The sequence below is a fragment of the Syngnathus scovelli genome, unplaced genomic scaffold (genome assembly GCF_024217435.2).
Source record: "Syngnathus scovelli strain Florida unplaced genomic scaffold, RoL_Ssco_1.2 HiC_scaffold_59, whole genome shotgun sequence".
NCBI lineage: Eukaryota > Metazoa > Chordata > Actinopteri > Syngnathiformes > Syngnathidae > Syngnathus > Syngnathus scovelli.
This window is the reverse complement of record NW_026061640.1, coordinates 50001-62500: the sequence shown is the minus strand read 5'-3', so window position 1 is coordinate 62500 and position 12500 is coordinate 50001. Positions and strand designations below refer to the sequence as shown.

At 56.2% G+C, this 12500-nt stretch overlaps 4 non-coding genes and 2 pseudogenes across 4 annotated transcripts; all 6 read right to left on the bottom strand.

Annotated features, from left to right (window-relative positions):
• Window positions 1-2046: 2046 nt before the first annotated feature.
• Window positions 2047-2165, bottom strand: LOC125970018 (5S ribosomal RNA). The gene has a single exon (XR_007481915.1). It is a non-coding gene; the product is annotated as a 5S ribosomal RNA (ribosomal RNA).
• An 842-nt stretch (window positions 2166-3007) lies between these two features.
• On the bottom strand, window positions 3008-3116 carry LOC125969995 (5S ribosomal RNA; annotated as a pseudogene).
• Window positions 3117-3751: 635 nt separating this feature from the next.
• Window positions 3752-3870, bottom strand: LOC125970003 (5S ribosomal RNA). Its single transcript, XR_007481901.1, has one exon. It is a non-coding gene; the product is annotated as a 5S ribosomal RNA (ribosomal RNA).
• Window positions 3871-8995: 5125 nt separating this feature from the next.
• On the bottom strand, window positions 8996-9110 carry LOC125970048 (5S ribosomal RNA; annotated as a pseudogene).
• Window positions 9111-9954: 844 nt separating this feature from the next.
• LOC125970040 (5S ribosomal RNA) lies at window positions 9955-10073 on the bottom strand. The gene has a single exon (XR_007481936.1). It is a non-coding gene; the product is annotated as a 5S ribosomal RNA (ribosomal RNA).
• A 634-nt stretch (window positions 10074-10707) lies between these two features.
• LOC125970002 (5S ribosomal RNA) lies at window positions 10708-10826 on the bottom strand. Its single transcript, XR_007481900.1, has one exon. It is a non-coding gene; the product is annotated as a 5S ribosomal RNA (ribosomal RNA).
• Between the last annotated feature and the right edge of the window lie 1674 nt (window positions 10827-12500).

Sequence of the window (12500 nt, the reverse complement as noted above, 5' to 3'; positions counted from 1 at the left end):
GATTGGCTGTTTATAAGCACCGCGGAGGTGGTCGCGGCGCCTCATTCGACTTCCAGCGGCCGGCGAGCTCGCGCACCCGCCCGGCACATCCGGGAGGCCGTGCGCACAAGCCAAGTGGCCGAAAATAGCCCCCGCCGAGCGGATTGGCTGTTTATAAGCACCGCGGAGGTGGTCGCGGCGCCTCATTCGACTTCCAGCGGCCGGCGAGCTCGCGCACCTGCCCGGCACATCCGGGAGGCCGTGCGCACGAGCCAAGTGGCCGAAAATAGCCCCCGCCGAGCGGATCGGTTGTTTATAAGCACCGCGGAGGTGGTCGCGGCGCCTCATTCGACTTCCAGCGGCCGGCGAGCTCGCGCACCCGCCCGGCACATCCGAGAGGCCGTGCGCACGAGCCAAGTGGCCGAAAATAGCCCCCGCCGAGCGGATCGGCTGTTTGTAAGCACCGCGGAGGTGGTCGCGGCGCCTCATTCGACTTCCAGCGGCCGGCGAGCTCGCGCACCCGCCCGGCACATCCAGGAGGCCGTGCGCACGAGCCAAGTGGCCGAAAATAGCCCCCGCCGAGCGGATCGGCTGTTTATAAGCACCGCGGAGGTGGTCGCGGCGCCTCATTCGACTTCCAGCGGCCGGCGAGCTCGCGCACCCGCCCGGCACATCCGGGAGGCCGTGCGCACGAGCCAAGTGGCCGAAAATAGCCCCCGCCGAGCGGATCGGCTGTTTATAAGCACCGCGGAGGTGGTCGCGGCGCCTCATTCGACTTCCAGCGGCCGGCGAGATCGCGCACCCGCCCGGCACATCCGGGAGGCCGTGCGCACGAGCCAAGTGGCCGAAAATAGCCCCCGCCGAGCGGATCGGCTGTTTATAAGCACCGCGGAGGTGGTCGCGGCGCCTCATTCGACTTCAAGCGGCCGGCGAGCTCGCGCACCCGCCCGGCACATCCGGGAGGCCGTGCGCACGAGCCAAGTGGCCGAAAATAGCCACCGCCGAGCGGATCGGCTGTTAATAAGCACCGCGGAGGTGGTCGCGGCGCCTCATTCGACTTCAAGCGGCCGGCGAGCTCGCGCACCCGCCCGGCACATCCGGGAGGCCGTGCGCACGAGCCAAGTGGCCGAAAATAGTCCCCGCCGAGCGGATCGGCTGTTTATAAGCACCGCGGAGGTGGTCGCGGCGCCTCATTCGACTTCCAGCGGCCGGCGAGCTCGCGCACCCGCCCGGCACATCCGGGAGGCCGTGCGCACGAGCCAAGTGGCCGAAAATAGCCCCCGCCGAGCGGATCGGCTGTTTATAAGCACCGCGGAGGTGGTCGCGGCGCCTCATTCGACTTCCAGCGGGCCGCGCACTCGCGCACGCCGCCCGGTTCAAATTTTCTAAGTGCAACGCACAATGAGATGCATGAGAAACGGCCTTGGTTACCATCACATTTGAAGCGATGAGTACGAAGTTAAATTTTATGACTCGGTGTATAAGTCGAGGTCGATTTTTTTCGGTCGATTTTGGATCGAAAAAGGTCGACCAATACACCGGCAAATACGGTATATATACTTATTATAAATGTAGTATTTATTTATATAGATTTATTGTTTATTTATATATATAAAGGCAGGTCCGCAAAAATATTTCTGACGCGTAGCCGGTCCGTGGCGCAAGAAAGGTTGGGGACCACTAGTCTAAAAGAATCTGGCCGTAACTGGAATAGGGTTCTACGCGAATGCCCAACGGAAAAGTGAAGTGCACAAAACCTGCATTTGGCTGTATCAAAATAAATGTCATGAAAAAGGTAAAAACACTACATGGAAGCGCAATGTGTTGTGCTGGTTTCTTTTACAAGTAAAGACTGCTGCTTTGAGTTCACAGGGAGCCATGCTCTTTATTCACTGTACATAGAGGTTTTTAACTCGTGTTGTAGTTTCAGTGTCGGAGTTCAAACTAGGCTTGCAGTTTCCGAATGCCATTCGTGATGGGTGCTGTAAAAAGTTCTTGGCTTAAACGATTGAAGTGCACATAAGAAAAAAAAAAAAAGAGCTTGAAGTGCACATAAGAAAAAGAAAAAGCTTACAGCACCTGGTATTCCCAGGCAGTCTCCCATCCAAGTACTAACCAGGCCCGACCCTGCTTAGCTTCGGAGATCAGACGAGATCAGGCGTTCTCAGGGTAGTATGGCCGTAAGCCGTGAGGTGACCCAACATTTTGCATTTTATAGACACAATCGCCCCTGAAACTAGCGAGCGAGCCAATGAAGCCTTCAAAACTGCTTCGGCACATGGAGACCAAGCATCCTGCATTAAAAGACAAACCTTAACCACTTTGGGTTTCATTGTCTCCGATTACGCCTGGATGGGACCGGCTCGTTTCTGAGAAACAAGCTCGGTGCTCCCAATAATTCAACGTAATGGTGACTTTTATTTTTATGTGGTTTATATTTGTTTTTATGCCAGTCGTATCATTTTATTTAATCCTATTTATATATATTTATTATAAATGTAGTATTTATTTATATAGATTTATTGTTTATTTATATATATAAAGGCAGGTCCGCAAAAATATTTCTGACGCGTAGCCGGTCCGTGGCGCAAGAAAGTTTGGGTACCACTAGTCTAAAAGAATCTGGCCGTAACTGGAATAGGGTTCTACGCGAATGCCCAACGGAAAAGTGAAGTGCACAAAACCTGCATTTGGCTGTATCAAAATAAATGTCATGAAAAAGGTAAAAACACTACATGGAAGCACAATGTGTTGTGCTGGGATCTTTTACAAGTAAAGACTGCTGCTTTGAGTTCACAGGGAGCCATGCTCTTTATTCACTGTACATAGTCTGTCCTCTGGCGGTAAAAACGTGAACTGCAATGCTATGGCTGTCGCCACACAATGTAGGTTTTAAACTCGTGTTGTAGTTTCAGTGTCGGAGTTCAAACTAGGCTTGCAGTTTCCGAATGCCATTCTTGATGGGTGCTGTAAAAAGTTCTTGGCTTAAACGATTGAAGTGCACATAAGAAAAAAAAAAAAAAAAAAAAGCTTACGGTAACTGGTATTCCCAGGCGGTCTCCCATCCAAGTACTAACCAGGCCCGACCCTGCTTAGCCTCCGAGATCGGGCGCTCTCAGGGTAGTATGGCCGTAAGCCGTGAGACCGCTCAGAATTTTTCATTTTATAGACACAATCGCCCCTGAAACCATGCCAAGCAGCGGCGGGACTTGATGGCTGTGGTAAAAGTTTCCTTTCACAATTGACGTGGGAAAAAAAAAAAAAAAAAAAAAGGCTTTCAGCACCTGGTATTCCCGGACGGTCACCCTTCCCTTTTGTTTTTTTTTTGTTTTTTTTACAACCAGGGCCGAAACAGTCTTTCTTCCAAGGCTTTTGGTGTTTTCTGGAAACATGGCTATCATGAAAAGTTATTGACAGCTTTTTATGCGGTAGCACGAATTTGCCGTTGCGACCTGCATTTTGCTGAATCAAAATAAATGCCTTGAAAAGTTTAAAAACACTTCATGGAAGTGTTGTGTTGGGTTCTTTTACAAGTCAAGCCTGCTGCTTTGAGTTCACAGGGAGCCATGCTCACTGTACATAGTCTGCTCTCTAGCGGTAAAAAATTTAACTACAATGCTGTGGATGTCACCACATAATATAGCTTTCAAACTCGTGTTATAGTTTCAATGTCGGAGTTTAAATTAGGCTTGCTGTTTCCGGATGCCATTCGTGATGGGTGTTGTAAAAAATAGCTTCTTAAACGATTGAAGTGCACATAAGAAAAAGAAAAAGCTTACAGCACCTGGTATTCCCAGGCGGTCTCCCATCCAAGTACTAACCAGGCCCGACCCTGCTTAGCTTCCGAGATCGGACGAGATCGGGCGTTCTCAGGGTAGTATGGCCGTAAGCCGTGAGGTGACCCATCATTTTGCATTTTATAGACACAATCGCCCCTGAAACTAGCGAGCGAGCCAATGAAGCCTTCAAAACTGCTTCGGCACATGGAGACCAAGCATCCTGCATTAAAAGACAAACCTTAACCACTTCGGGTTTCATTGTCTCCGATTACGCCTGGATGGGACCGGCTCGTTTCTGAGAAACAAGCTCGGTGCTCCCAATAATTCAACGTAATGGTGACTTTTATTTTTATGTGGTTTATATTTGTTTTTATGCCAGTCGTATCATTTTATTTAATCGTATTTACCGTATTTGCCGGTGTACAGGTCGACTCGGTGTATAAGTCGACCCCCTAAAATTCGACGGAAATTTACGATTTTATGATATATCCTTTGTATAAGTCGAGCTCAATTGTTGCATTATATTAAACTTCAAAATTCAATATGCGAAATTTATTGACGAAATGTGTTCAAATTCTGGGAGGCCGTGCGCATGCTGCTGTTTATAAGCACCGCGGAGGAGATCGCGGCCGGCGAGCTCGCGCACGCCGCCCGGCACCAACGGGAGGCCGGAAATAGCTCCAAGCCGAGCGGATCGGCACTTTAAAAGCACCGCGGAGGAGATCGCGGCGCCTCATTGGACTTCCAGCGGCCGGCGAGCTCGCGCACCCGCCCGGCACATCCGGGAGGCCGTGCGCACGAGCCAAGTGGCCGAAAATAGCCCCCGCCGAGCGGATCGGCAGTTTATAAGCACCGCGGAGGTGGTCGCGGCGCCTCATTCGACTTCCAGCGGCCGGCGAGCTCGCGCACCCGCCCGGCACATCCGGGAGGCCGTGCGCACGAGCCAAGTGGCCGAAAATAGCCCCCGCCGAGCGGATCGGCTGTTTATAAGCACCGCGGAGGTGGTCGCGGCGCCTCATTCGACTTCCAGCGGCCGGCGAGCTCGCGCACCCGCCCGGCACATCCGGGAGGCCGTGCGCACGAGCCAAGTGGCCGAAAATAGCCCCCGCCGAGCGGATCGGCTGTTTATAAGCACCGCGGAGGTGGTCGCGGCGCCTCATTCGACTTCCAGCGGCCGGCGAGCTCGCGCACCCGCCCGGCACATCCGGGAGGCCGTGCGCACGAGCCAAGTGGCCGAAAATAGCCCCCGCCGAGCGGATTGGCTGTTTATAAGCACCGCGGAGGTGGTCGCGGCAACTCATTCGACTTCCAGCGGCCGGCGAGCTCGCGCACCCGTCCGGCACATCCGGGAGGCCGTGCGCACGAGCCAAGTGGCCGAAAATAGCCCCCGCCGAGCGGATCGGCTGTTTATAAGCACCGCGGGGGTGGTTGCGGCGCCTCATTCGACTTCCAGCGGCCGGCGAGCTCGCGCACCCGCCCGGCACATCCGGGAGGCCGTGCGCACGAGCCAAGTGGCCGAAAATAGCCCCCGCCGAGCGGATCGGCTGTTTGTAAGCACCGCGGAGGTGGTCGCGGCGCCTCATTCGACTTCCAGCGGCCGGCGAGCTCGCGCACCCGCCCGGCACATCCGGGAGGCCGTGCGCACGAGCCAAGTGGCCGAAAATAGCCCCCGCCGAGCGGATCGGCTGTTTATAAGCACCGCGGAGGTGGTCGCGGCGCCTCATTCGACTTCCAGCGGCCGGCGAGCTCGCGCACCCGCCCGGCACATCCGGGAGGCCGTGCGCACGAGCCAAGTGGCCGAAAATAGCCCCCGCCGAGCGGATCGGCTGTTTATAAGCACCGCGGAGGTGGTCGCGGCGCCTCATTCGACTTCCAGCGGCCGGCGAGCTCGCGCACCCGCCCGGCACATCCGGGAGGCCGTGCGCACGAGCCAAGTGGCCGAAATTAGCCCCCGCCGAGCGGATCGGCTGTTTATAAGCACCGCGGAGGTGGTCGCGGCGCCTCATTCGACTTCCAGCGGCCGGCGAGCTCGCGCACCCGCCCGGCACATCCGGGAGGCCGTGCGCACGAGCCAAGTGGCCGAAAATAGCCCCCGCCGAGCGGATCGGCTGTTTATAAGCACCGCGGAGGTGGTCGCGGCGCCTCATTCGACTTCCAGCGGCCGGCGAGCTCGCGCACCCGCCCGGCACATCCGGGAGGCCGTGCGCACGAGCCAAGTGGCCGAAAATAGCCCCCGCCGAGCGGATTGGCTGTTTATAAGCACCGCGGAGGTGGTCGCGGCAACTCATTCGACTTCCAGCGGCCGGCGAGCTCGCGCACCCGTCCGGCACATCCGGGAGGCCGTGCGCACGAGCCAAGTGGCCGAAAATAGCCCCCGCCGAGCGGATCGGCTGTTTATAAGCACCGCGGGGGTGGTTGCGGCGCCTCATTCGACTTCCAGCGGCCGGCGAGCTCGCGCACCCGCCCGGCACATCCGGGAGGCCGTGCGCACGAGCCAAGTGGCCGAAAATAGCCCCCGCCGAACGGATCGGCTGTTTGTAAGCACCGCGGAGGTGGTCGCGGCGCCTCATTCGACTTCCAGCGGCCGGCGAGCTCGCGCACCCGCCCGGCACATCCGGGAGGCCGTGCGCACGAGCCAAGTGGCCGAAAATAGCCCCCGCCGAGCGGATCGGCTGTTTATAAGCACCGCGGAGGTGGTCGCGGCGCCTCATTCGACTTCCAGCGGCCGGCGAGCTCGCGCACCCGCCCGGCACATCCGGGAGGCCGTGCGCACGAGCCAAGTGGCCGAAAATAGCCCCCGCCGAGCGGATCGGCTGTTTATAAGCACCGCGGAGGTGGTCGCGGCGCCTCATTCGACTTCCAGCGGCCGGCGAGCTCGCGCACCCGCCCGGCACATCCGGGAGGCCGTGCGCACGAGCCAAGTGGCCGAAATTAGCCCCCGCCGAGCGGATCGGCTGTTTATAAGCACCGCGGAGGTGGTCGCGGCGCCTCGTTCGACTTCCAGCGGCCGGCGAGCTCGCGCACCCGCCCGGCACATCCGAGAGGCCGTGCGCACGAGCCAAGTGGCCGAAAATAGCCCCCGCCGAGCGGATCGGCTGTTTGTAAGCACCGCGGAGGTGGTCGCGGCGCCTCGTTCGACTTCCAGCGGCCGGCGAGCTCGCGCACCCGCCCGGCACATCCGAGAGGCCGTGCGCACGAGCCAAGTGGCCGAAAATAGCCCCCGCCGAGCGGATCGGCTGTTTATAAGCACCGCGGAGGTGGTCGCGGCGCCTCATTCGACTTCCAGCGGCCGGCGAGCTCGCGCACCCGCCCGGCACATCCGGGAGGCCGTGCGCACGAGCCAAGTGGCCGAAAATAGCCCCCGCCGAGCGGATCGGCTGTTTATAAGCACCGCGGAGGTGGTCGCGGCGCCTCATTCGACTTCCAGCGGCCGGCGAGCTCGCGCACCCGCCCGGCACATCCGGGAGGCCGTGCGCACGAGCCAAGTGGCCGAAAATAGCCCCCGCCGAGCGGATCGGCTGTTTATAAGCACCGCGGAGGTGGTCGCGGCGCCTCATTCGACTTCCAGCGGCCGGCGAGCTCGCGCACCCGCCCGGCACATCCGGGAGGCCGTGCGCACGAGCCAAGTGGCCGAAAATAGCCCCCGCCGAGCGGATCGGCTGTTTATAAGCACCGCGGAGGTGGTCGCGGCGCCTCATTCGACTTCCAGCGGCCGGCGAGCTCGCGCACCCGCCCGGCACATCCGGGAGGCCGTGCGCACGAGCCAAGTGGCCGAAAATAGACCCCGCCGAGCGGATCGGCTGTTTATAAGCACCGCGGAGGTGGTCGCGGCGCCTCATTCGACTTCCAGCGGCCGGCGAGCTCGCGCACCCGCCCGGCACATCCGGGAGGCCGTGCGCACGAGCCAAGTGGCCGAAAATAGCCCCCGCCGAGCGGATCGGCTGTTTATAAGCACCGCGGAGGTGGTCGCGGCGCCTCATTCGACTTCCAGCGGCCGGCGAGCTCGCGCACCCGCCCGGCACATCCGGGAGGCCGTGCGCACGAGCCAAGTGGCCGAAAATAGCCCCCGCCGAGCGGATCGGCTGTTTATAAGCACCGCGGAGGTGGTCGCGGCGCCTCATTCGACTTCCAGCGGCCGGCGAGCTCGCGCACCCGCCCGGCACATCCGGGAGGCCGTGCGCACGAGCCAAGTGGCCGAAAATAGCCCCCGCCGAGCGGATCGGCTGTTTATAAGCACCGCGGAGGTGGTCGCGGCGCCTCATTCGACTTCCAGCGGCCGGCGAGCTCGCGCACCCGCCCGGCACATCCGGGAGGCCGTGCGCACGAGCCAAGTGGCCGAAAATAGCCCCCGCCGAGCGGATCGGCTGTTTATAAGCACCGCGGAGGTGGTCGCGGCGCCTCATTCGACTTCCAGCGGCCGGCGAGCTCGCGCACCCGCCCGGCACATCCGGGAGGCCGTGCGCACGAGCCAAGTGGCCGAAAATAGCCCCCGCCGAGCGGATCGGCTGTTTATAAGCACCGCGGAGGTGGTCGCGGCGCCTCGTTCAAATTTTCTAAGTGCAACGCACAATGAGATGCATGAGAAACGGCCTTGGTTACCATCACATTTGAAGCGATGAATACGAAGTTAAATTTTATGACTCGGTCTATAAGTCGAGGTCGATTTTTTTCGGTCGATTTTGGATCGAAAAAGGTCGACCAATACACCGGCAAATACGGTATATATACTTATTATAAATGTAGTATTTATTTATATAGATTTATTGTTTATTTATATATATAAAGGCAGGTCCGCAAAAATATTTCTGACGCGTAGCCGGTCCGTGGCGCAAGAAAGGTTGGGGACCACTAGTCTAAAAGAATCTGGCCGTAACTGGAATAGGGTTCTACGCGAATGCCCAACGGAAAAGTAAAGTGCAAAAAACCTGCATTTGGCTGTATCAAAATAAATGTCATGAAAAAGGTAAAAACACTACATGGAAGCGCAATGTGTTGTGCTGGGTTCTTTTACAAGTAAAGACTGCTGCTTTGAGTTCACAGGGAGCCATGCTCTTTATTCACTGTACATAGAGGTTTTTAACTCGTGTTGTAGTTTCAGTGTCGGAGTTCAAACTAGGCTTGCAGTTTCCGAATGCCATTCGTGATGGGTGCTGTAAAAAGTTCTTGGCTTAAACGATTGAAGTGCACATAAGAAAAAAAAAAAAAAAGAGCTTGAAGTGCACATAAGAAAAAGAAAAAGCTTACAGCACCTGGTATTCCCAGTCTCCCATCCAAGTACTAACCAGGCCCGACCCTGCTGAGCTTCCGAGATCAGACGAGATCAGGCGTTCTCAGGGTAGTATGGCCGTAAGCCGTGAGGTGACCCAACATTTTGCATTTTATAGACACAATCGCCCCTGAAACTAGCGAGCAAGCCAATGAAGCCTTCAAAACTGCTTCGGCACATGGAGACCAGGAATCCTGCATTAAAAGACAAACCTTAACCACTTTGGGTTTCATTGTCTCCGATTACGCCTGGATGGGACCGGCTCGTTTCTGAGAAACAAGCTCGGTGCTCCCAATAATTCAACGTAATGGTGACTTTTATTTTTATGTGGTTTATATTTGTTTTTATGCCAGTCGTATCATTTTATTTAATCCTATTTATATATATTTATTATAAATGTAGTATTTATTTATATAGATTTATTGTTTATTTATATATATAAAGGCAGGTCCGCAAAAATATTTCTGACGCGTAGCCGGTCCGTGGCGCAAGAAAGTTTGGGGACCACTAGTCTAAAATAATCTGGCCGTAACTGGAATAGGGTTCTACGCGAATGCCCAACGGAAAAGTGAAGTGCACAAAACCTGCATTTGGCTGTATCAAAATAAATGTCATGAAAAAGGTAAAAACACTACATGGAAGCACAATGTGTTGTGCTGGGATCTTTTACAAGTAAAGACTGCTGCTTTGAGTTCACAGGGAGCCATGCTCTTTATTCACTGTACATAGTCTGTCCTCTAGCGGTAAAAACGTGAACTGCAATGCTATGGCTGTCGCCACACAATGTAGGTTTTAAACTCGTGTTGTAGTTTCAGTGTCGGAGTTCAAACTAGGCTTGCAGTTTCCGAATGCCATTCTTGATGGGTGCTGTAAAATGTTCTTGGCTTAAACGATTGAAGTGCACATAAGAAAAAAAAAAAAAAAAAAAAAAGCTTACGGTAACTGGTATTCCCAGGCGGTCTCCCATCCAAGTACTAACCAGGCCCGACCCTGCTTAGCCTCCGAGATCGGACGAGATCGGGCGCTCTCAGGGCAGTATGGCCGTAAGCCGTGGGACCGCTCAGAATTTTTCATTTTATAGACACAATCGCCCCTGAAACCATGCCAAGCAGCGGCGGGACTTGATGGCTGTGGTAAAAGTTTCCTTTCACAATTGACGTGGGAAAAAAAAAAAAAAAAAAAGGCTTTCAGCACCTGGTATTCCCGGACGGTCACCCTTCCCTTTTGTTTTTTTTTTGTTTTTTTTTACAACCAGGGCCGAAACAGTCTTTCTTCCAAGGCTTTTGGTGTTTTCTGGAAACATGGCTATCATGAAAAGTTATTGACAGCTTTTTATGCGGTAGCACGAATTTGCCGTTGCGACCTGCATTTTGCAGAATCAAAATAAATGCCTTAAAAAGTTTAAAAACACTTCATGGAAGTGTTGTGTTGGGTTCTTTTACAAGTCAAGCCTGCTGCTTTGAGTTCACAGGGAGCCATGCTCACTGTACATAGTCTGCTCTCTAGCGGTAAAAAATTTAACTACAATGCTGTGGATGTCACCACATAATATAGCTTTCAAACTCGTGTTATAGTTTCAATGTCGGAGTTTAAATTAGGCTTGCTGTTTCCGGATGCCATTCGTGATGGGTGTTGTAAAAAATAGCTTCTTAAACGATTGAAGTGCACATAAGAAAAAGAAAAAGCTTACAGCACCTGGTATTCCCAGGCGGTCTCCCATCCAAGTACTAACCAGGCCCGACCCTGCTTAGCTTCCGAGATCGGACGAGATCGGGCGTTCTCAGGGTAGTATGGCCGTAAGCCGTGAGGTGACCCAACATTTTGCATTTTATAGACACAATCGCCCCTGAAACTAGCGAGCGAGCCAATGAAGCCTTCAAAACTGCTTCGGCACATGGAGACCAAGCATCCTGCATTAAAAGACAAACCTTAACCACTTCGGGTTTCATTGTCTCCGATTACGCCTGGATGGGACCGGCTCGTTTCTGAGAAACAAGCTCGGTGCTCCCAATAATTCAACGTAATGGTGACTTTTATTTTTATGTGGTTTATATTTGTTTTTATGCCAGTCGTATCATTTTATTTAATCGTATTTACCGTATTTGCCGGTGTACAGGTCGACTCGGTGTATAAGTCGACCCCCTAAAATTCGACGGAAATTTACGATTTTATGATATATCCTTTGTATAAGTCGAGCTCAATTGTTGCATTATATTAAACTTCAAAATTCAATATGCGAAATTTATTGACGAAATGTGTTCAAATTCCTGGAGGCCGTGCGCATGCTGCTGTTTATAAGCACCGCGGAGGAGATCGCGGCCGGCGAGCTCGCGCACGCCGCCCGGCACCAACGGGAGGCCGGAAATAGCTCCAAGCCGAGCGGATCGGCACTTTAAAAGCACCGCGGAGGAGATCGCGGCGCCTCATTGGACTTCCAGCGGCCGGCGAGCTCGCGCACCCGCCCGGCACATCCGGGAGGCCGTGCGCACGAGCCAAGTGGCCGAAAATAGCCCCCGCCGAGCGGATCGGCAGTTTATAAGCACCGCGGAGGTGGTCGCGGCGCCTCATTCGACTTCCAGCGGCCGGCGAGCTCGCGCACCCGCCCGGCACATCCGGGAGGCCGTGCGCACGAGCCAAGTGGCCGAAAATAGCCCCCGCCGAGCGGATCGGCTGTTTATAAGCACCGCGGAGGTGGTCGCGGCGCCTCATTCGACTTCCAGCGGCCGGCGAGATCGCGCACCCGCCCGGCACATCCGGGAGGCCGTGCGCACGAGCCAAGTGGCCGAAAATAGCCCCCGCCGAGCGGATCGGCTGTTTATAAGCACCGCGGAGGTGGTCGCGGCGCCTCATTCGACTTCCGGCGGCCGGCGAGCTCGCGCACCCGCCCGGCACATCCGGGAGGCCGTGCGCACGAGCCAAGTGGCCGAAAATAGCCCCCGCCGAGCGGATCGGCTGTTTATAAGCACCGCGGAGGTGGGCGCGGCGCCTCATTCGACTTCCAGCGGCCGGCGAGCTCGCGCACCCGCCCGGCACATCCGGGAGGCCGTGCGCACGAGCCAAGTGGACGAAAATAGCCCCCGCCGAGCGGATCGGCTGTTTGTAAGCACCGCGGAGGTGGTCGCGGCGCCTCATTCGACTTCCAGCGGCCGGCGAGCTCGCGCACCCGCCCGGCAACTCCGGGAGGCCGTGCGCACGAGCCAAGTGGCCGAAAATAGCCCCCGCCGAGCGGATCGGCTGTTTATAAGCACCGCGGAGGTGGTCGCGGCGCCTCATTCGACTTCCAGCGGCCGGGGAGCTCGCGCACCCGCCCGGCACATCCGGGAGGCCGTGCGCACGAGCCAAGTGGCCGAAAATAGCCCCCGCCGAGCGGATCGGCTGTTTATAAGCACCGCGGAGGTGGTCGCGGCGCCTCATTCGACTTCCAGCGGCCGGCGAGCTCGCGCACCCGCCCGGCACATCCGGGAGGCCGTGCGCAC